Source organism: Pristiophorus japonicus, chromosome 15 (assembly GCF_044704955.1).
Source record: "Pristiophorus japonicus isolate sPriJap1 chromosome 15, sPriJap1.hap1, whole genome shotgun sequence".
NCBI classification, from domain to species: domain Eukaryota; kingdom Metazoa; phylum Chordata; class Chondrichthyes; family Pristiophoridae; genus Pristiophorus; species Pristiophorus japonicus.
In genome coordinates, this window is record NC_091991.1 from 150,761,962 (window position 1) to 150,786,895 (window position 24,934).

The 24,934-nt window shown below is 48.8% G+C and overlaps 1 long non-coding RNA gene across 1 annotated transcript; it reads right to left on the reverse strand.

Moving 5' to 3' along the window:
• Positions 1-1,200: 1,200 nt before the first annotated feature.
• On the reverse strand, positions 1,201-24,566 carry LOC139225910 (uncharacterized). Its single transcript, XR_011587176.1, has 3 exons — positions 24,449-24,566; positions 7,860-7,954; positions 1,201-1,251 (listed from the first exon to the last, which is right to left on the reverse strand). It is a non-coding gene; the product is annotated as an uncharacterized lncRNA (long non-coding RNA).
• Between the last annotated feature and the right edge of the window lie 368 nt (positions 24,567-24,934).

A 24,934-nucleotide genomic window follows, 5' to 3' on the forward strand; every position in this document is an offset into this window, starting at 1 on the left:
TACTTCAATGGTGAAAAACTAGGAACAGAGGAGGTCCAAAGAGATTTAGGGATCCATGTACACAGATCAGTGGGGTAAGGCACTTTGGCTGGGAGAGGGATGTACTTGGACTCGGGTAAGGCACTTCGGCTGGGGGAGGCATGCACTTGCGCTGGGGTGCAGGACTTTGGCTGGGGGAGGGATGTACTTGGACTGAGATAAGGCACTTTGGTTGGGGGAGGGATGTACTTGGACTGGGGTAAGGCACTTTGGTTGGGGGGTGGATGTACTTGGATTGGGATACGGGACTTTGACTGGCCCTTGCTGTCTTCTGGGGAGCTCTGTCCTCTGTCGCTTCAAGAAGTCAAAGTGGATCGAGTAACAATTTGCAAAGTCAGTGAGTCTTTGGGATGGGTGGTTCTCGTGACACATTCCTGTGAAACTTCAGGGTGTGGCTTATCCTCCAAGGGGATCAATCAGAAACAAAGGGTGGAGCATGTTGACCATTTTTGCAGTAAAAATAAACGAGTCCTTTCTAATAACAGCAAATCGCAATGCAAAAGCCCACAGAATATCAATGGACAGTGGTAAGCGTAATGAACAGCGAATGCCATTCGTTCACTGCTCACTGCAAAATTCAGGCCATTACCTAACCATCTCTGTATACATGCAGTGAATCATCTTTATTTAGTTCTTGACACGGACAAGGTCAAACCTGTGACCTTATGTTCCCTGTTGAATGAGAAGACTGCATAGCTGCTCTTGGACCCTCATTTACGTGAACAAATAGAAGCAAAACTAATAATTGGATATGTATTTCATTTTTCAGTGTCAGCATACATGCTCACTTCATTGCAAGCCATTGATATATATTTTAAATTAACAATTCTGAAAATAACAAGTCACTATCAAAGTCACAACATTCTTTTTGCCAAGATTACATATCTGTGTTGAGCAGATTGTGGTCTTCAGTACATTGTATCTGAGTAATTGGTTTGTGATTACTTTCAAGTGTTCGTACTAGTCAGTGACCCAGAAAAAAAATTATAAACATAAATACTGTAAATTACTATTGCTGTATGTTAGCACATGTAACAATCGTATTTACCAGACTACGAAGTGATTTGAAAAAAAAACACACTACCAGATTTCCCAATAGAAGTTCAATAAGCTTCAGCTGGAAGGTGATGATTAACCATATTATCTTTTTTGCAATTTTCATGTCTTCTGCTCTTCTTTCTGCCACTTTAAAATGTAACATTTCAGCAAAACCTCCAGTAAAGAAAGAGAATCATAAATAATACAGACCATCCTTTAGAATAAATTGTTTAAACAATTGAGGGAATACAAATATTAGGCCAGGTCTGCCCTGCAGATTTCTTCTGGAAAACAGAGCCAGGAAGGGTTTTGCTGAATTGAAGCTTGCATCTCCAAATATTGGTATTTGCCATCAAGCAGGAAATGCAAATAGGACTCTTTAACAATTTGAATTTGGCTGCAAGTTAGCTTGAAGCTTGGCTCAGATTTGGCAAGAAGCTGGAATAATTTCTGAAGAGATGTCCCGTTCTTTCAACATGTTGTGTTTATGTATTGACCAGACTATGGGCCCAAGTTTCCACAAGAAAAAAAACGGGCGCCCCTCCGAGCTGGACGCCCCTCCGAGCTGGGCGCCCGTTTTTCGCGCCTAAAACGGCGCCTAAAACGGCGCCTAAAAAAATCCTCGGTATTCTCCACCTACTTACAGGTCCTCTGGCCCTCGGCGCAGCCAGCACGAGCTGTGGGGGGGGCGGAGCCAGGTCCCGGCGCTGAAAACAGTGCCGGGACCTCTGCACATGCGCGCTACAGTCGGCACGCAAGTGCAGTAGCTCCAGGCGCCGAACTGTGTGGGAGGGGCCCGAAGCACGCAGCCCCTAGCCCTGGCTCAATGGCCTCACTGGGGCTGCGTGAATAAGGCTCCTCCCACGGCCAGCTCCTACTCCCCGCCGACAAGACCCGACACTCGCTCTCCTCCCCCCGCCGACCAGACCCGACCCGACACCCGCTCCCCCCCCCCGCCGACCAGACCCGACCCGACACCCGCTCCCCCCCCCGCCAGCCGACCCGACCTGACACCCGCTCCCCCCCCCCCCCCGCCGATCAGACCCGACCCGACACCTGCTCCCCCCCCCGACCCGACACCCGCGCCCCCCCCCGACCCGACCCGACACCCGCTCCCCCCCCCCCCGCCAGCCGACCCGACCTGACACCCGCTCCCCCCCCCCCGCCGACCAGACCCGACCCGACACCCGCTCCCCCCCCCCCCCCGCCAGCCGACCCGACCCGACACCCGCGCCCCCCCCCCGACCCGACCCGACCCGCGCTCCTGTTCCCCGACCCGACATCCCTCCCTCCCTCTCTCCCCCGTCCACCTCCCTCCCCTCTCCCTCCCTCTCCCTCTCCCTCTCTCCCCTCCCTCTCCCTCCCTCCCCCTCCCCTCCCCTCCCTCCCCCTCTCTCTCTCCCTCCCCTCTCTCTCCCTCCCTCCCCTCTCTCTCCCTCCCTCCCCTCTCTCTCCCTCCCCCTCCCTCCCCTCCTCCCCCTCCCTCCCCTCCTCCCCCTCCCCTCTCTCTCTCCCTCCCCCTCCCTCCTCTCTCTCTCCCTCTCCCTCCCTCCTCCTCTCTCTCCCTCCCCTCTCTCTCCCTCCCCCTCCCTCCCCTCTCTCTCCCTCCCCCTCCCTCCCCTCTCTCTCTCCCCCTCCCTCCCTTCCCCCTCTCTCCCCCTCCCTCCCCTCTCTCTCTCCCTCCCCCTCCCTCCCCTCTCTCTCCCTCCCCCTCCCTCCCATCTCTCTCTCCCTCCCCCTCCCTCCCCTCTCTCTCTCTCTCTCTCCCCCTCCCGCTCAGCGGCACGAACGGCTGCAGAATTCTCCCTGGCTGAAGCACTTTCACACAGGTAGGAAGATGGTTTATTTAATCTTTTCTTGGCTTATAAATGTTTATTCAGGTTGGATTTATTTGTATAATATTTGTAGAAGTATAAATAAGGATTTATTGTAGAATTTAATGAGTTCCCTTCCCCCTCCCCCCCCACCTCGTTCTGGACGCCTAATTTGTAACCTGCGCCTGATTTTTTAATGTGTAGAACAGGTTTTTTCAGTTCTACAAAAATCTTCACTGGCTCCATTCTACTTTAGTTTGGAGTACATTTTCACTGTGGAAACTTTCAAATCAGGCGTCAGTGGCCGGACACGCCCCCTTTTGAAGAAAAAATTCTGTTCTAAACTAGAACTGTTCTACCTGACTAGAACTGCAGAAAAAAAAAATGTGGAGAATTGCGATTTCTAAAATAGTCCGTTCTCCACCAGTTGCTCCTAAAAATCAGGCGCGAATCATGTGGAAACTTGGGCCCTATATTTGGATATTTTTTGTTTCTTACTGGATTCTGTTGAACATATCAAGCCTACAGCTTAAATCAGGTCTATCCACAGCATAGTATGCACTTGCAGCATTTGAGGAGGTAACTATCTATATTAATTGTCAGCAAACAATGTGTATAATCTGCTTGGATTTTCAGAAGCCATTCCATAAAATTCTAAATATGAGGTTTAGGAAGAAGCTTGAGACTCAGGAAATGAATGGAAAATTAGAACAACAACTTGTTTCGTGAAAGAGACTCCTGGCAAAACCCTCATTCCAGGCATTGACATCTTAGATTACATCATCACCTGAGCGAGGGACCGCAAGGACGTCCGCATCACCCGCACCATGACAGGAGCTGACGACTGCTGGACTGACCACCGCCTAATCCATTCTGTTATCTCCATCAACGTAGCCTCAAAACAGCAGCAGCAACAGAAACGCTGCCGCAGAAAAATCAACGCTGAATCACTCAAAGACCCTGCAAAGGAAGCCCTATTCAGTCAATGCCTCACAGCCAACCTGACAACCTCCAATGAACCGGAGCCACAGAGTGTCCATAGTGCCTGGTCTGCCCTCAAGTCCATCATAATTAGCATCTGTGAAGAGACTCTTGGTTACTCCACCAGAAAACATCAAGACTGGTTCGATGAGAATGACCAGGAGACCCAGGAACTAACAAACCGCAAGCGCAAGGCATTCTTGAACTGGAAACAACATCGTAACTCGAGAGAAAGAAAGCAGATCTACAGACAACTGGAGGCCGAGATCCAAAAAAAACTCGCAACCTAAAGAACAGGTGGTGGGTGGAAAAAGCGCAGGAGATCAACCAGCCAACAATCACGACGTGCGTGGATTTTTAGCGCAGTCAAAACCATCTATGCCCCAAGCACTCAAGGTCCTACCCCACTGAGCAGAGGTGCTCATCAAGGACAGAGAGGCAGTCAGTGCCCGCTGGAAGGAGCACTTCAAAGATCTCCTTAACCTTTGACGTGAGTGTCCTTGATTCCATCTCACAGCATGCCACCCGCCACCACCTTGGCACAATCCAGCCCGGCATGAGGTTGAAAAGGCCATTCGACAACTGAAAAACAACAAAGCATCAGGAGCAGATGGAATCCCCGCTGAAGTACTGAAGCATGGAAGAGAAGTACTCTTGGCGCGAATCCATGACCTCATCATCTCTCTTATCTGGAAAGAGGAGAGCATGCCAGGGGATCGCAGAGACGCCGTAATTGTGACCATCCTCATGAAAGGTGACAAGTCCGATTGCGGTAATTACAGATGAGTTTCCCTGCTGTCTGCCACATGGAAAATTATCACAAGAATCCTCCTCAATCGTCTCCTCCCAGTGGCTGAAGGGCTCCTCCCAGAGTCGCAATGCAGATTCTGCCCACCAAGTGGCACAACGGACATGATCTTCACCGCGCGACAAATTCAAGATAAATGTAGGGAGCAGCCTCTGTACATAGCCTTCTTTGACCTCACAAAAGCCTTCGACTGTCAACCATGAGGGATTATGGAGTGTCCTTCTCAAATTCGGCTGTCCTCAAAAAGTTGTTACCATCCTCCTCCGCCTGCTTCACGATGACATGCAAACCGTGATCCTGACCAATGGATCCATCACAGACCCAATACAAGCGCAGACCGGGGTCAAGCAAGGCTGTGTCCTTGCACCACGCTCTTCTCAATCTTCCTCGCTGCAATGCTTCACCTCACCTTTAACAAGCTGGAGTGGAGCTAATCTACAGGACAAACGGGAAATTGTTCAACCTCCGTCGCCTCCAGTCCAGATTTAAGGTTGATCCAATCTCTGTCATTGAATTACAGTAGCAGACATGCTTGCATTTGTGCACACTCGGAGGCGGAACTCCAAACCATCGTTGATATCTTCACCGAAGCATACGAGAGTCTGGGCCTTACATTAAACATCCATTAATCAAAGGTTCGCTACCAACCTGCCCCCGTCACACAGTGCTGCTCCCCGATTATCAAGATCCATGACGAGACTTTGGACGATGTGGCCCACTTTCCATACCTCAGGAGCCTACTATCAGCAAGGACAAACATCGATGACTAAGTCCAACATCGACTTCAGTGTGCGAGTGCAGCCTTCGGTCGCCTGAGGAAAAGAGTGCTCGAAGACCAGGATCTCAAACCCGGCACCAAGCTCATGGTCTACAGAGCAGTAGTGATACCTGCCCTCCTATATGCTTCAGAGACATGGACTATGTACAGCAGGCACCTCCAAGCACTGGAGAAGTACCACCAACGCTGCCTCCACAAAATCCTGCAAATCCATTGGCAGGATAGGCGCACCAACGTCAGCGTTCTCTCTCAGGCCAACATCCGCAGCATCGAAGCATTGTCCATGCTCAATCAGCTCCAATGGACGGGCCACATTGTCCACATGCCCGATACTAGACTCCCGAAACAAGTAATCTACTCCAAGCTCTGTCACGGCAAGCGAGTCCCAGGAGGGCAGAGAAAATGCTTCAATGACACCCTCAAAATCTCCTTGAAAAAATGTAACATTCCCACTGCCTCTTGGGAATCCCTGGCCCAAGACCGCTTAAAGTGGAGGAGAAACATCCGAGAAGGCGGCGAAGACTTCGAGTTTCTTTGTCGTGAGCACACGGAAGCCAAGTACAAACAGCGGAAGGATCGTATGACAAACCAAGCACCCCACCCACCCGTCCATTCAACCACCACCTGCCCCACCTGCGACAGAGACTGTAGACCCCGCATTGGTCTCATCAGTTACTTTACAACTCATATTAGTGTGGAAGCAAGTCATCCTGGACTCCGGGGGACTGCCTAAGAGAAGAGAACAATAACTTGCATTTATATAGTACCTTTAATGCAGTCCCTCAGTGCTTCCCAGGAGTGTTATCGAACAAAATTTGACAATGAGCCACATAAGCAGATGTTAAGACAGATGACCAAATGCTTGATCAAAGAGGTAGGTTTTAAGGAGTGTCTTAAAGGAGGAGAGAGAGGCAGAGAAGTTTACGGAAATAATTCCAGAGCTTAGGGCCAAGGCAGCTGAAGGCATGGCCACCAGTGGTGAAGTGATCAAAATCAGGGATGCATGAGAGGCCAGAATTGGAGGCCAGAGATCTCTGAGGGTTGTAGGACTGGAGGAGAGTACAGAGATGGGGAGGGGTGAGGCCATGGAGGGATTTGAAAACAAGAATGAGAATTTCAAAAGCGAGGTGTTGCTGATCTGGGAGCCAATGTAAGTTAGTGAGTACAGGAGTGATGGGTGAACGGGACTTGGTGCGAGTTAAGATACAGCAGCAGAGTTTTGGATGAGCTTAATTTTATGTAGAGTGGAAGATGGGAGGCCGGCCAGGTATGTGTTGGAATAGTCAATTCTAGAGGCAACAATGGCATGGATGATGGTTTCAGCAGCAGATGAGCTGAGGCATGGGCGGTGTTACAGAGGTTGAAGTAGTCGGTTTGGTGATAGAGCGGATATGTGGTTGGAAGCTTATCTCGTGGTCAAATAGGACACCAAGATTGCAAACGGTTTGGTTCAACCTCAGACAGTTGCTAGGAGAGGGATGGAGTCGGTGGTTAGGGACCGAAGACAATGGCTTCGGTCTTCCCAATGTTTAGTTGGAGGAAATATCTGCTCATCCAGTGCTGGATGTCGGACAAGCATTCTGAAAATTTAGAGGACAGTTGAAGGCATCGAGGTAAGGGGTGGTAAGGTAGGGCTGGGTGTCATCAGCGTACATGTGGAAACTGACGATGTAGAGCAGAAGGCAATAAACAAAAAAAAAGCCATTGAGGATGCAGAAGCAAGGATTGGTTTTAAGTCTCCTATTGGTCAAAATATTTGTAAATAATATATAAAAGAGAATACTTCTTGTGCATTATTACAATGTTATGAAAAAATCTGTGTTGTGTTTTATAAATAAATTGAAGACGTATGAAGGGATTTGAATCGATTAAGCGGATGTGTTAAGTAATGATGAATAGATTTTAATGTAGGAAAATAGAAGGCTATATACACATGGAAGGTACACAGGAATACATTTTGAGGTTGTAACTGCCCCATTAATGCCAGGCAAAGACAATGAAAATCGACCCTAAAACCATTTCCTGAGAACCTATTCGAGATTTGCGTTTAACACTTTGCTCAGTATGTAAATCCCATTGGGGTTGAAGTTAATGTTTCACAGGATACCAGCTTGGCCAGTTCCCCAAAGTCTATATATTGATGTACAGAGGTTGAAGGAACAGGACTAAAACATATGGTTTTAATCAGTATTGTACATCTATTTGGGGTCAGAGTCTAGAAATGCCATTTAAAAAAAAACATTCTAGAAGAGTATAGTTAATGACCCGTAGGTCATAAATATCTTTAGAAGACTTCAATCTAAGTTTCCATGGGCCTCTCGCCAGCGAGAGGGGAGGACCGCTGGGAACCGCTCGCTGACGGCCGCTAGCGCACAAGGCACGAAAGTGACTTCCCGCCTACCGGGCTGGAAGATTCCTCCGGACGAGAGTTGGCAGCAGCAGGGGGAAGGACCACTGCGTGGAGGCAGATCTAACCCCGATGGTAAGTATGAAGACCTGCAAAAAAAAGTTTGTGAATTATTTTATTTTTTCAGCGATTTATGTGGATCGGGTCTCCGAAGGTCTTCCAGTGGGTTTTTTTTTGCGTATATTTTTATTTTTATGTGCTCCCTCCTCCCTGGGCTCGACTCAATCCTCGGCGGCACTTTGGCGAGAATTGCATTTGCCACTGAGATTGGGAGCTCCCGCCCGCTGCCGCTCAAATTCACGGCGTAAGTCCCTTTTTTGCCGCCGAGTGGTCTTTTAAGGACTTTTTTACAAAACTCCCGCCCAAAGTACTGTCGGGTATCTCGCCAGTCCTTTGGGCAGCACTTGGATGGAACTTAGCTTTACTAAGTTTGGGCCCAAAGGGTTTTATAACCCTTGTAATCCTTCTTATTGAGTAAGACCTGAAGGAATATTAGACCATGCGGTACAGCTTGGAGCATTCATAGTTTTTCATTCCATAAGTAGGTTGCAGAAAAAAAATCACTGTCTAGTAGAGACTTAAAGTAATTGGCAAAAGAGCCAGAGGTGAGATGAGGATAATTTTTTTTTACACAGCGAGTTATTATGATCTGGAAAACACTGTCTGAAAGGGTGGTGGAAGCAAATTCAATAGTAATTTTCAAAAGGATAAATACTTGAAAGGGAGAACATTACAGGATGATGTGGAAAGTGAATGGGACTAATGGGTAGATCTTTCAAAGGCGACACAGGCACGATGGGCTGAATGGTCCTCTTCTGTGCTGCAAGATTTTATGACTCTTCATCATAAAACAGATTATGAACAAACTAAAACAAGCTCTACAGTATATTATCAAACTGCATAACACAAGATTAGAAAGACTTCTCCAACTCAAAGTATGGACTACTTATATATTGTATTTCTTTGGCCTGCACGCACTTCCTGTGTAACACTTTCTTATTTCCTGTCTCAAGATATTTGTTACACATTGTGAACATTTGGAAATGCCTGACGTCATGCCTAAAGGTTATATCTATTCACCCTACTTCTAGTGGGCCACACTGTCACATCTTCTCTATTATACATACCGCTCAGTCCTCCTACCCTAGGTATGTTTCTTTCATTGCCTTTGATGTTAGCCAAATGCCATCTTGCCTGCTGGCTTCTTTTAATGCATAACAAAATCAAGGAAAGCATGTGGAGCATTTAAATCCTTTTTTGTTTAGCATTTTCTTCTGCTGAGATTTTAGAGTTTGGTGCCTTAAATATGCTCAGTGTGTCCCTGCTTATTTTTGCATTCCCAATAACCAACCAGCGCAATGTCATTCTGCCTTCTGGCTGCTTGAAGTATGTAGCAACTGTAAGGAAACCACTTAAGGCCTGACAGGAGATTTTTAATCCTTCTAATCATGTTTCCTCTGCTCAGGTTTTCAAGTTTGGTGCCTGAAATGTGCTCAGGGTTTCCTGTGTTTTATTCCATGCTGCTGATAAATAATTAATTAGCACAATGCTATTCAGACTGCATGCTTCTTGCAGCCTCTTTAAAAAATGACCAGAAAGCACTTCAAGCCCTACAGGAACCATCTAATCCCTTTTCTTTTGTTCAGATTTTACATTTTACTGCATTAAATGTACTTGGGCATTTTTGTTTTTTTCACACTCCCCAAAAATAATTTATTCATTAGCGCCATCCCATTGTGGCTGGTGGCTACTTGCATGTGTAAAAATAAAAGTTGGGGGTAAAACTTGGAGCCTTACCGGAACCTGCAAACTGTTCATTTCTTTTTCTTTTGCTCTTATTTCACAGTTTTATGTTTCTAATATGTCTTTACTTGACACAATAAATGCACACGAGGCCCATACGTGAGAAAAGATCACTCTGTGACCAGTTACCTTTATTACCAAGACCTCAAGAGGCAGACGGTGGGTGGAGCTTCCCCTTTTATACTGGAAAGTCCAGGTTAGGAGTGTCTCCCACAAGTTCGCCCCCTGTGGTCAGTATTCTCAAGGCGTACAACTTAGGTCAGCTTATACATGGGTTACAATGACAGTTGAATACATGACAGTTTCCACTGTACTCGTGGGGAGGAGGTCCTATTTTATCTTGCTGTGCGCAAATTGGCTGTTGAGGTCTTCCCATTGTGCTGGTCAACATTTATGGCTCAACCAACATCACTTAAAAAACAGATTACCTGGCCATGTATCTCATTGCTATTTGTCCATCCTTGCCGTGCGCAACTTGGCTGTTACGTTTCCTGACGACAGTGACTACACCTCAAAAGTACTTCGTTGGCAGTAAAGCATTTTGAGACATCCTGAGGTCATGAAAGGCGCTATAGAAATGCAAGTTCTAGCTTTCTTTCATGTGGATTTAATCCTTTTCTTACACTGACTCCAAAAATCCTCGACTCCCATTCCATGGCTGTAACAATGGTGCCTGCTGACAAGTTGCACCCTTGACTCTTTCTAAACTCATTCATTTGCATAAGTACTAAGTACCCACTTAGTGGTGGCAATGGGGGGAGGGAGAGAAACCTTGCACTCCATAATTGGTTGCTGACATTTCAAAATACTGTTACCAACCCTCCAGGATTGCCCTGAAGTCTCCAGGAATTAACGATTAATCTCCTGGACATTGCAGCGAGCAACTGTGGGTAAAAAAATCATAGGGGCGTTTGAACACCTGTGTTTATTAGTTAATTAACTATCGGAGATGTGGAAAAAAGGTTGTTTCACCGGCCTGGATCAGCTGGAGGCCAGAGGTCATGTGATGAACCTCTAGGAATACGTCCAACTAGAGTTGGCAACCCTTTTTCAAAACCTAGTAGACCTCACTTCCCCCAGGATATGGTGTAGGTGGGCACACTTGTACTTTGTGATGCCCACGTGGAAAGGAACCAGGGTATAAGAGGTGCCCATCCCCATTCCTGGCAGACACCAAATGAGATAGAAACCCCGGCTGGCTTGGTCCGTCCCTATTTCTACCCCCACATGCTGCCATCTGCCAAGATAGACTTGGATTTCAGGGCCGTTATGCCACTAACAGTCCCATTTATATGTGGTAGGACATATATTCCGATTGTTTTAGATACATTGGCCGGAATTTTCTGGGGTCCATGTGGGCACGACTGGATGCGGGACGGGTGGGAAATTTAAAATATCTTGGAGCGGGACGGGAACGTGCTGTCATCCCGCCCCACATGCGTTTCCCTCAGGTGCATTTTCCGGCATGGCAGCAACCCGAATGACAGAGGCGGGCAAGCTAATTCAGATCATTGAGGTACTTATTAGACCCTTACGCAGCTCAAGAATCATGTCTGTGAACCTGAGGCGGAAGTTGAGTGGCCATTGATCCAGCTTATTAGTGCACAGCCTGAAAAGTACAATAAAAACTCCCATCTGACAGCTGAACACTTTCCTCAGACAGGTGGTGTTGCTGACTGCATTTTCAGCACAGAATTAGCTTTCTAGAGATTACAAGTGTTTCCAGCAAAGTCGGGATCCACCAGCACCTCATTGATACAACCCATCTCACCATGGACAGATTGTTTCTGTCATCTATAATTGACCTGCCTTCTATGACATAAGCATGGATGCCATTTATACTGTCTCACCTTGGTCCTCGGAATTGGATCACCAGCAGCACCAACAACAACACCACCAACCTTCTCTTCAATCACCTGATGCCCTACAGGACAGAGAGCATCAGTGCACCGCGCTGGAGGCAATACCCCAACACAGGGCATACAGGCAGAGGATGAGCTTCCTCAACATGACTGAGCAGCAGTTCTAAAGCATGCTCAGGCTTTCACGCCAGGTCATCGCAGACATTTGCACATTGCTGGAGCAAGACCTGCAGCAAAGATGACCTGGTGGACACGCCTTACCAGTGGCTGTCAAAATCACCCTCAACCTCTTTGCCTCAGGCTCCTTCCAGGGATCTGCAGCAGACATTTGTGGCATCTTGCAGTCGGCTGCCCAGAGATGCATCACACAGGTCACCGATGCCATGTTTGACAAGTCAGTCAGTTATATCAACTTTGCCACTGGTGAAGCCAGTGTTACTGAGCGGGCGCTTGGCGTTGCTACTCTGGCTGGCTTCCCCCGGGTGCAGGGCGTCACTGACTGCACACATGTGGCTATCAGGGTACCTCATCATCACCCAGGAGTCTTTGTCAACTGCAAGGGCTCCCTCAATGTGCAGCTCATCTGCAACTATAAAAAGATCATAATGTGTGCATCAGTTTCCCTGCCAACTGTTTCGTCCTGTGCCAGTCCATCATCCCTCAGCTCTTTGCTCCTCCAAGCAGACTTCCCGGCTGGCTGCTTGGTGACAAAGGCTATCCACGGAAGACGTGGCTCATGACAGCCTTGAGGAGGCCAAGTACTGAGGCCAAGGAGAGATATAATCAAAGCCACATGTCCACCACATGTGTCATAGAGCAGACAATAGGCATGCTCAAAATGCGCTTCAGAAGCCTTGACAGATCTGGAGGAGCCTTTCAGTACACACCAGACAGGGTCTCCAGAATCGTCGTGGTCTGCTGCACCCAACTCACTCAGTCACTTTCAAAGGTGCACACAAATTTGTCTAAGACCAGAACGTGGTGAAAATAAATGCTTTTATCTGTGACATCACAGTATTGGAAATTTGACATTAAAACACCCATGTGCCTACCCTTGTGTATCTATTTGTGTTTCATCTTTCTCTTAAGCATGCTTCTACGAAGTGCTACCCCTGTGGCTTCAGCAGAGGTAGAGGCAGCCTGCTCATTTCCCTGCGGCAACTGCATAAGCACTTTTGGCGGACATCCTCTGGATTTTGGAGCCTGTGATGGCCCTGCCAAAGTCTGCTCCTCCTGCGAGGGGTAGGCTTAGCCATCGCGATCCGAGAAGGTATCTGGGCCTCTGACTGATGGGGGGCGGTGGACAATGGGGAAGAAGTGGGGTGCTTTGAGAGGAGCCCCCACTGACACGTCCCCTCCCACCATCATCCCTCTCATGAGCCACCCGCATTTTCCTGCTAGCAAGTAGCTGGCGAGCACCTTTCTGCACATCAGTAGGGCCATGAGGACCCATGTCTACACCCACTTCCCTCCTAGAGACGTCTACATTCGTCTGCCATCTATTCTCCATAGATAACCATCTATTCTCCATAAAGACCATGTGCTCCTGTGAGTGGCACTTTCGCTGCTCCATGCAGGTGGCCATCCTATCCATGGAAGAGCCTACAGTCGCCATCGCCTGTTACACAGCAGTTCTCATGTTGGAGATGGGCTCCTTCATGCTCTGGACAGTTGTAGACATCACGGTCGCAAAACCTGTATAAGCCTCCTGCACTTCTTGCTGCATCTCCAGGATTACCTTCTTCCTGAATGGTCCCCGAGGCTCAGCGTCTGCATCCAGCTAGGCAGAGCTGGGAGCATCCTGCGCCCTTCGGCGAGGAGTCAACACTGCTGTTCCTGTCTCCACCATCTGCTCTTGCTTACTTGTGATTTGTGAGACACCTGGTGAGAACTGTTATGTCTTTGGATGCTCTGATAATGACTCCACGAGGAAAAGTATTGCACTTGAACTGTAGTAACTGTTGTGTATCTGTAAAGCATGCACTCCCATGTTCCGCCACCAGAGAACTCATACCCTGAAGTTCCAAGGGATCTCAGCATCCCTTGGGAGCACTGTATATAAGCCGGCCGCTAAGGCCTGTTCCTCACTCTGGAGTCTTATTAAAGACTGAGGTCACTGTTACTTTAACCTCCCTGTGTGCAGCCTCATCTGTGTTAGGAACACAATAACTGGCGACGAGAATATGAATGCAACGCAAAGATGCAGCAAACTGTGGGCATCCTGGAGAAGTTCTTGGAGGGTGAGGACTGGGAAGCCTATGTCGAACGGTTAGACCAGTACTTTGTTGCCAACGAGCTGGAATGAGAATGAAGCGCTGCAAAAAGGAGAGCGGTCCTCCTCACAGTCTGCAGGGCACCGACCTACAGCCTCATGAAGAATCTTCTGGCTCCGGTGAAACCCACAGATAAGTCGTATGAGGAGCTGTGTATACTGATTCGGGAGCATCTTAACCTAAGGGAGTGCGTGCTGATGGTGAGGTATCGGTTCTACACGTGCCAGCGATCTGAAGGTCAAGAAGTGGCGAGCTATGTCGCCAAGCTAAGGCGACTTGCAGGACAATGTGAGTTTGATGGCTACCTGGAGCAAATGCTCAGAGACTTTTTTGTACTGGGCATTGGCCACGAGACCATCCTATGAAAACTTTTGACTGTAGAGACACCGACCCTCAGTAGGGCCATTGCAATAGCACAGGCGGTTATGTCCACCAGTGATAATACCAAACAAATCTCTCAGCACACAAGTGCTAACAATGTTCATAAATTAACTGGAACTGTGTTTGCGAGCAGAATTGTACAGGGCAGAACCCACGAGTCTGCAACTGCCAGCACGCCTCAGGTGACCCAGATGACTGAGTCCCCAACAAAGGATGAATGCAAGGCAATTCACACCTTGTTGGCATTGTGGAGGCTTCCATTCAGCCGATTCATGCCGCTTCAAAGGGTATGTTTGCAAGAGCTGTGGAACAATGGGGCACTTCCAATGAGCTGCAAGCTCTGCAAAACCTGCTAACCACCACATGGAAAGGAAGATCGGTCCATGATGGATCAAAGCAATTTTGAGCCTGAGAGAGAGGAGGCAGATGCTGAAGTACGCGGAGTGCACACATTTTCGACGAAAATGTCCACCTATAATGCTAAACGTAAAATTGAATGGCTTACCCGTAGCCATGGAACTGGACACTAGCGCTAGCCAATTCATCAAGAGTAAAAAGATGTTTGAGAGACTGTGGTGCAACAAGGCATTTAGACCAGCCCTGAGCCCCATCCACATGAAACTGAGAATGTACACCAAAGAGCTTATCACTGTCCTGAACAGCGCCATGGTCAAGGTCACCTACGAGGGCACGGTGCATGAACTGCCACTCTGGATTGTCCCGGGCGTTGGTCCCACACTGCTTGGAAGGAGCTGGCTGGGCAAAATCCGCTGGAATTGGAATGACATCCGAGCGCTATCACATGTCGATGAGGCCTCAGGTACCCAGGTTCTTACCAAATTTCCTTCCCTTTTTGAGCCAGGCATTGGAAACTTTTCCGGGGCGATGGTGCGGATCCACTTGGTCCCAGAGGCACGACCCATTCACCACAAGGCACGAGCGGTACCTCACATGATGAGGGAGAGAGTGGAAATCGAGCTGGACAAGCTGCAATGCGAGGGCATCATCTCCCCAGTGGAATTCAGTGAGTGGGCCAGCCCGATTGTTCCAGTACTCAAAAGTGATGGCACGGTCAGGATTTGTGCCGATTATAAAGTAACTATTAATCGTTTCTCGCTACAGGACCAATAGGCAGACGACCTATTTGCGACCTGACTTCGGCCTCATGACGCAGGAGCTGGAGGAGTCTTCGAAGGGCCTCACCTGCATCAACACGCACAAGGGACTGTTCATCTACAACAGATGCCCATTTGGAAATCGGTCGGCTGCAGCGATCTTCCAGAGAAACATGGAGAGCCTACTCAAGTCGGTACCACACGGTGGTCTTTCAGGACGGCATATTGGTCACGGGTCGGGGCACCGCCGAGCACCTACAAAACCTGGAGGAGGTCCTCCAGCGACTGAATCGCGTAGGGCTGCAGCTGAAGAGGTCGAAATGCGTGTTCATGGCAACAGAAGTGGAGTTTTTGGGGAGAAAGATCGCGGCGGACGGCATTCGACCCACCGACACCAAGACAGTGGCTATCAGGAACGCGCCCAAGCCACAGAACGTCATGGAGCTGCGGTCGTTCCTGGGACTCCTCAACTTCCTTCCGGGGTTAAGCACCCTTTTAGAGCCCCTACATGTGTTATTGCGCAAAGGTAAGAACTGGGTATGGGGAAAAAAACCAAGTAATTGCTTTTGAGAAAGCCAGAAACATTTTATGCTCCAACAAGCTACTTGTATTGTATAACCCATGTAAAAGACTTGTGCTAGCATGTGACGCGTTGTCGTACGGAGTCGGGTGTGTATTACAACAAGCTAACGTTGCGGGGAAGTTGCAACCTGTTGCCAATGCTTCCAGGAGCTTGTCCAAGGCCGAGAGGGCCTACAGCATGATTGAGAAAGAGGCATTAGCGTGTGTGTTTGGGGTAAAGAAAATGCATCAGTACCTGTTTGGCCTCAAATTTGAGCTGGAAACTGATCACAAGCCCCTCACATCCCTAGAGAAAAGTGGAGGGCAGAGAAACCCAAGGCAAAGAACAAAAAGGGCCATTGTACAGCAAAATTCTAAAAGGACAGAGGGTGTTAAAAAAACAAGCCTGAAGGCTTTGTGTCTTAATGCAAGGAGTATCCGCAATAAGGTGGATGAATTAACTGTGCAAATAGATGTTAACAAATATGATGTGATTGGGATTACGGAGACGTGGCTCCAGGATGATCAGGGCTGGGAACTCAACATCCAGGGGTATTCAACATTCAGGAAGGATAGAATAAAAGGAAAAGGAGGTGGGGTAGCATTGCTGGTTAAGGAGGAGATTAAGGCAATAGTTAGGAAGGACATTAGCTTGGATGACGTGGAATCTATATGGGTAGAGCTGCAGAACACCAAAGGGCAAAAAACGTTAGTGGGAGTTGTGTACAGACCTCCAAACAGTAGTAGTGATGTTGGGGAGGGCATCAAACATGAAATTAGGGGTGCGTGCAATAAAGGTGCAGCAGTTATAATGGGTGACTTTAATATGCACATAGATTGGGCTAACCAAACTGGAAGCAATACGGTGGAGGAGGATTTCCTGGAGTGCATAAGGGATGGTTTTTTAGACCAATATGTCGAGGAACCAACTAGGGGGGAGACCATCTTAGACTGGGTGTTATGTAATGAGAGAGGATTAATTAGCAATCTCGTTGTGCGAGGCCCCTTGGGGAAGAGTGACCATAATATGGTGGAATTCTGCATTGGGATGGAGAATGAAACAGTTAATTCAGAGACCATGGTCCAGAACTTCAAGAAGGCTAACTTTGAAGGTATGAGGCGTGAATTGGCTGGGATGGATTGGCGAATGATACTTAAGGGGTTGACTGTGGATGGGCAATGGCAGACATTTAGAAACCGCACGGATGAACTACAACAATTGTACATTCCTGTCTGGCATAAAAATAAAAAAGGGAAGGTGGCTCAACCGTGGCTATCAAGGGAAATCAGGGATAGTATTAAAGCCAAGGAAGTGGCATACAAATTGGCCAGAAATAGCAGCGAACCTGGGGACTGGGAGAAATTTAGAACTCAGCAGAGGAGGACAAAGGGTTTGATTAGGGCAGGGAAAATGGAGTATGAGAAGAAGCTTGCAGGGAACATTAAGACGGATTGCAAAAGTTTCTATAGATATGTAAAGAGAAAAAGGTTAGTAAAGACAAACGTAGGTCCCCTGCAGTCAGAATCAGGGGAAGTCATAACGGGGAACAAAGAAATGGCGGACCAATTGAACAAGTACTTTGGTTCGGTATTCACGAAGGAGGACACGAACAACCTTCCGGTTATAAAAGGGGTCGGGGGGTCTAGTAAGGAGGAGGAACTGAGGGAAATCCTTATTAGCCGGGAAATTGTGTTGGGGAAATGGATGGGATTGAAGGCCGATAAATCCCCAGGGCCTGATGGACTGCATCCCAGAGTACTTAAGGAGGTGGCCTTGGAAATAGTGGATGCGTTGACAGTCATTTTCAAACATTCCATTGACTCTGGATCAGTTCCTATAGAGTGGAGGGTAGCCAATGTAACCCCACTTTTTAAAAAAGGAGGGAGAGAGAAAACAGGGAATTATAGACCGGTTAGCCTGACATCGGTAGTGGGTAAAATGATGGAATCAATTATTAAGGATGTCATAGCAGTGCATTTGGAAAGAGGTGACATGATAGGTCCAAGTCAGCATGGATTTGTGAAAGGGAAATCATGCTTGACAAATCTTCTGGAATTTTTTGAGGATGTTTCCAGTAGAGTGGACAAGGGAGAACCAGTTGATGTGGTATATTTGGAATTTCAGAAGGCGTTCGACAAGGTCCCACACAAGAGATTGATGTGCAAAGTTAGAGCACATGGGATTGGGGGTAGTGTACTGACATGGATTGAGAACTGGTTGTCAGACAGGAAGCAAAGAGTAGGAGTAAATGGGTACTTTTCAGAATGGCAGGCAGTGACTAGTGGGGTACCGCAAGGTTCTGTGCTGGGGCCCCAGCTGTTTACACTGTACATTAATGATTTAGATGAGGGGATTAAATGTAGTATCTCCAAATTTGCGGATGACACTAAGTTGGGTGGCAGTCTGAGCTGCGAGGAGGATGCTGTGAGGCTGCAGAGCGACTTGGATAGGTTAGGTGAGTGGGCAAATGCATGGCAGATGAAGTATAATGTAGATAAATGTGAGGTTATCCACTTTGGTGGTAAAAACAGAGAGACAGACTATTATCTGAACAGTGACAGATTAGGAAAAGGGGAGGTGCAAAGAGACCTGGGTGTCATGGTACATCAGTCATTGAAGGTTGGCATGCAGGTGCAGCAGGCGGTTAAGAAAGCAAATGGCATGTTGGCCTTCATAGCAAGGGGATTTGAGTACAGGGGCAGGGAGGTGTTGCTACAGTTGTACAGGGCATTGGTGAGGCCACACCTGGAGTATTGTGTACAGTTTTGGTCTCCTAACCTGAGGAAGGACATTCTTGCTATTGAGGGAGTGCAGCGAAGGTTCACCAGACTGATTCCCGGGATGGCGGGACTGACCTATCAAGAAAGACTGGATCAACTGGGCTTGTATTCACTGGAGTTCAGAAGAATGAGAGGGAACCTCATAGAAACATTTAAAATTCTGACGGGGTTAGACAGGTTAGATGCAGGAAGAATGTTCCCAATGTTGGGGAAGTCCAGAACCAGAGGTCACAGTCTAAGGATAAGGGGTAAGCCATTTAGGACCGAGATGCGGAGGAACTTCTTCACCCAGAGAGTGGTGAACCTGTAGAATTCTCTACCACAGAAAGTTGTTGAGGCCAATTCACTAAATATATTCAAAAAGGATTTAGATGAGATCCTTACTACTAGGGGGATCAAGGGGTATGGCGAGAAAGCAGGAATGGGGTACTGAAGTTGAATGTTCAGCCATGAACTCATTGAATGGCGGTGCAGGCTAGAAGGGCCGAATGGCCTACTCCTGCACCTATTTTCTATGTTTCTATGTTTCTATCCCTGTTCGCTGAAAACAAGGGGATAAATATTAATAACTCAGCCCGCATACAAAGGTGGGCACTCGTGTTATCAGCGTATAACTATACCATCCACCACAGGCCAGGCACCGAGAACTGTACGGATGCTCTCAGTCGGCTACCATTGCCAATGACGGGGGTGGAAATGGCGCAGCCTGCAAACTTGTTGATGGTGGCGCAGCCCGCAGACTTGTTGATGGTCATGGAAGCATTTGAAAATGATAAATCACCTGTCATGGCCCGCCAGATTAGGACTTGGACCAGCCAAGATCCTCTGCTGTCCCTAGTAAAAAACTGTACTGCATGGGAGCTGGGCCAGCATCCCCGTTTAAATGCAAGAGCCAATCAAGCCGTTCCAGCGGCGAAAGGACGAGCTGTCCATTCAGGCAGACTGCCTGTTGTGGGGTAACCGCGTAGTGCTACCAAAAAAGGGCAGGGAGACGTTCATCTCGGATCTCCACAGCACACACCCGGGTATAGTAATGATGAAAGCGATAGCCAGATCCCACGTGTTGTGGCCCAGTTTCAACTCTGACTTAGAGTCCTGTGTACGGCAATGCAGCGTATGTGCTCAGTTGAGCAACGCGCCGAGAGAGGCGCCACTAAGTTTCTGGTCCTGGCCCTCCAGACCATGGTCAAGGATCCATGTCGACTATGCGGGCCCGTTTCTCGGTAAAATGTTCCTGGTGGTAGTGGATGCTTTTTCAAAATGAATTGAACGTGAAATAATGTCGCGAAGCACCGCCACCATTGAAAGCCTGAGGGCCATGTTTTCCACCCACAGCCTGCCTGACATACTGGTCAGTGATAACGGGCCATGTTTCACCAGTGCCGAATTTAAAGAATTCATGACCCGCAATGGGAACAAACATGTCACCTCGGCCCCGTTTAAACAAGCCTCCAATGGGCAGGCAGAGCAGGCAGTACAAACAATCAAACAGAGCCTTAAACAAGTCACAGAAGGCTCACTCCAAACCCGCCTGTCCCGAGTACTGCTCAGCTACCGCACGAGACCCCACTGACTCACAGGGATGCCCCCGGCTGAGTTACTCATGAAAAGGACACTTAAAACCAGACTCTCGCTTGTTCACCCCAACCTGCATGATCAGGTAGAGAGCAGGCGACAGCAACAAAATGTAAACGATGGTCACGCCACTGTGTCACGGGAAATTGATCTGAATGACCCTGTGTATGTGCAAAACTATGGACATGGTCCCAAGTGGATCTGGGGTACGGTGATAGCTAAAGAAAGGAACAGGGTGTTTGTAGTCAAACTAGGCAATGGACAAATTTGCAGAAAGCACCTGGACCAAACGAGGCTGCGATTCAGAGTGCCCTGAACAACCCACAGCAGACACCAACTTTTTCGAGCCCACAACACACACCCAAAGGATCAACGACACCACGCCACACCAGGAAATCAAACCCATCACACCCAACAGCCCAGCAAGCCCAGGCTCACCTCGCAGCCCTGCTTGGCCAACAACACACCAGCCCAGCGAGGGCACAGCCAACACACCAGAACAGACATTCGTACCGAGGCGGTCCACCAGGGAAAGAAAGGCTCCCGACCACCTCACCTTGTAAACAGTTTTCACTTTGACTTTGGGGGGGGCGCGTGATGTTGTGTATCTGTAAGGCATGCACTCCCATGTTCTGCCACCAGGGAGCTCATCCCCTGAAGTCCCAAGGGATCCCAGCATCCCTTGGGAGCACTGTATATAAGCCAGTCCCTAAGGCCTGTTCCTCACTCTGGAGTGTCTTATTAAAGACTGAGGTCACTGTTACTTTAACTTCCCTGTGTGCAATCTCATCTGTGTTCGGAACACAATAGTAACCTTAGTCCATTTAATATAACTCCAGAGTGAAGATCACACCTGGTGCCCTGCCTTTTATGTTGGCCTGGCATACCTGTACAGGTAACGTACAAGTCTCCCACTGCAGTGCCCGCTGGTGGCACACCTTAGTGACCATACAACTGGTGTACATGTTTCCCATAGTAGTGCCCTCTGGTGGCACATCATCTGTAATAGTACAAGCATTAAACATGTCTGGATACATGACACCACTCTTCCCCCCCCCCCCCCCCCCCCCCAAGTCCTTATTGCAAATTGCCTTTATACATTGACTGTGCTCAGGGCTTAGCTGTATCTGGTTGACCCTTGGAGGGTCGTTTCCATCTTGGGTGAGTGGGTGGTGTTTTGTTGGCAGTAGAGGTGCTAATGGTTTCTGTTTGTGAGTCCATGACCACTCCATTCTCTTCCGCCTCCCCCCCCCGCCGCCACATATAGATTATGCCGGTGGCTCAATACATTCATGTACATTGAAGTCCAAAAATGTTTGCAATTATATCATTACATTTGTGCTACAGTTGTGAGGCAAGTACATTTGACTAGTGAGATACATTCTTGATACATCCTTGGAATCAGTAATGGTGCGTGAGGACAAGCTAGTTCCAGAACTGTTGAGTGGTGTCCAGGTGGTCTGGTGGCGGCATGGTGCCCAGTGCTGGCAGTGGGAACCCGGGTGGCTCAAGTTGCTTGCTCTTGGGGCCTTTGCCGTTGCTCCTAGCGTTGGGCAGGTTCACAGATGCCTGTGACCTCCCTGTCCTTTCCTTGCGCCCCGGGTCACTGCTGCTCCCTGAGGAGCAGTCGTCTAGCAGTGCGCAAGGAACTGCTGACTCACTTGCCTGGGCATTATTGGGTTTGGGATCCTGGCTGGTCCCAGTCCCGTTTGGGAGAACCATTGCGGGTGACCCTTCGTTCTCGGGTGTAGCCTTGGTAGTGATAGGGTCTGGCCTTAGCGCAGTTTGCTTTTTCAGGCTCATGGCGGTTGGTGCCATCGGGTGCCTGAGAGGTGGAGCCGATCGGGGGCAGGGTATCGATACCGGTGCCGTTGCCCTCCTGAGATCGCTTGACCTGCAGCTTGTCTATTTTAGCTGCTTGTGTCCACACTCCGTGGTGCATCACTCTGGTCCCAGGGACGCAGGCTACAGCATTGGGTAGCCCGCTGAACCTGTGTGCTCCTGGTATTTGCCTGCTACATTATCTGAATACACTTGAGATCCTGCATAATGTTTCATTACTCATTGTAGATAAACTGTAGCTCCGATCGTAATCGCATGACTTTTCTTTGCTTAATACATGTATAAAACTTTGATCATCAATTACAAGCTTTACATTTAACTCACAGTTGCTGTTACATTGATTGAGAATGTGGAACTGTCCCTTTAATTGTGGTGGGTTGCTAGCCTCCTTTAAGAGAGCCTTGCTATCTTTACCCCAACCATCTTCTTTGCTTGGTACCACATGTTGCCTCATCAGCGCTGCACCTTGTGGTCTGGCCGCCGCTATCTTTTTCTCCAGCGCTTCACCTTGTGGTTTGGGTGCCATCTTTCTTCCATCCACGATGTCGACTGCTGTGATCCTCTTCTCCCCGGGTTCTGCCACCGAAGCTGGGAAGTCGCCTTTGGATCCGATTTTCTTCCTCCAGGAAGGTGCGTTCGGGTCGTCTCAGCTGGATCATCTCCACGCAGTCGTGCTGAGTGGTCTGTGCCTTGGCTGCTGTGCTGGTCTGCTCTCTGGTGCCGGATCCAACCTCAGGTAGGGGCTTGCTTTGCCTCTGAGCGCAGGGTATGTCGATCGCTGGAGGGATAAAATCTTCCCAGCTCCAATGGATCTTCTCCATCCACCTTCTTCCGAGTAGCGTTGGTCCATCACCTGCAACAATCCACAGAGGCAACATGTGCACTGTGCCATCATGGCGTACCTTTACAACGACTACCAACGACTGGGATAAGTTCATTGGTGTAGATGCGCAGCTTTGCCTGAACTGGGACCAACTTGGGTCATTCAGCTTGATTGTCCCAGAGCCTCTCAAAGGCTTCTTGATTCATTACTGACTAGCTCGCCCCCGTGTCCACCTCCATGAAGACTGGAGCGCCGTTTATCTCGACTTCCGTTCTCAACGGGGAACATTCTGTGGTGCAGGTAAACATTCCGTTCATCTCATCGTGGGGCTGAGCTGCCTCTCTGACCACCTCTTCATGATCCGCGCTGGATTCATGGCCCTCTGCAAACTCTTCACCAACACGGTGAGTCCTATTTCTTTTACACATTCGCTGGAGGTGGCCCTTTGTGCTGCACCCTTTGCACACAGAGTCCTTAAACTGGCACTGGTGAGCCCTGTGATTTCCTCCGCAACCCCAGCCTGGTGCTAACTGATTAGCCTCCTCGGCGGACTCAGAGTTAAGGGACTCGGGGGGCCCTGTTCTCTCTGCCCTGAGGAGATTCACATTCTACAGTGCTGCCTCTAAAAGGTGCCATTCTGTGTACAGTACATGCCGTGTTTGAGTCCTGAGGATGAGTCATCCGTCTAGAGCTGCAGGTCGAGGTCATGAATGCCTGGCTCATGGTGATGGCCTTCTGCAGTGTGACTGTGGTATCCGCAGATAGTAGCCTGTGAAGAAGGCCTTCATGGCCGATTCCGATGACAAAGATATCCCGCAGCGCTTCGGTGAGGTGGTCACCGAAATCACACGGTGTCGCCAGCCTCCTGAGGTCTGCAGCATATTTCACGATTTCCTGGCCTTCGGGCCGTCGGTGGGTGTAAAACCGGTGTCTGGCTGTGAGGATGCTCTCTTTGGGCTTGAGTTGTTCTTGAATCAGCGTTACAAGCTCCTCGTACGTCTTGGTCACTGTCTTCGCTGGTGCCAGCAAGTCCCTGACAAGGCTATAGATGGTGGGCCCACAACTGGTTAGCAGGATAGCTCTGTGCTTATCAGCAAGCGTGGCTGGATCATCACCTGTCAGGTTGCTTGCCGTGAAGAAATGGTCGAGCCTCTCCACAAAGGTGTTCCAATCACCCCATTGGCGAACTGCTGCACATTCCAAAGTTAGCCATTTTCACGTGAAGGTCCGTAATATCGTCGCCAATTGTTGTCTTTGGATGCTCTGATAATGACTCCATGAGGCAAAGTATTGCACTTGAACTGTAGTGACCTTAGTCCATTTAATATAACTCCAGAGTGAAGATCATACCTGGTGGCCTGCCTTTTATACTAAGCCTGGCACACCTGTACAGGTAACCTACAAGTCTCCCACTGCAGTGCCCTCTGGTGGCATACCTTAGTGACCATACAGCTGGTGTACATGTTTCCCATAGTAGTGCCCTCTGGTGGCACATCATATGTAATAGTACAAGCAGTAAACATGTCTGGATACATGACAATAACAGTATTCTCTGTGTGGGACCCACCGAGGTGTGCGTATCTGCACTGGTGCTGGAAGCGCTCATGTCTGATAATGCTGCACCCTCAGAGGTTGGAGGCTGGAGGCTGGAAGCTGATCTGAGGAGTCTTCCTCTTCCTCCTGGAGGCTCTTGATGGACTTGTGGGAGAGTAAAGAGATGAGTTAGATACATCATATGAAGAGTGGGTACAGATACCATTATGCACATGATGAACTTCACTGGCTGCTGACATCAGTTCCCATATGAGTGACTGCTGTATGCCATGTGGCTGTATGAGATGTAATTCTGTCACCAGGTTTCTGACATGTCCCCCTCTCTCCGTCTCCCACCTCCAACTGCTCGGCGACACCAGAAACTTCCAAGGCAGCCTCCTCTGCTGATGGTAAGGAGGCCAATGATGGAGGGCCACCTCCGGTTCTCTCCCTCTCCTTGTGGGCTCTCTTTTCCTGCAAGGAGGGAAAGAAGAGAAGGTTGAGTGAGAGTAATGGATTG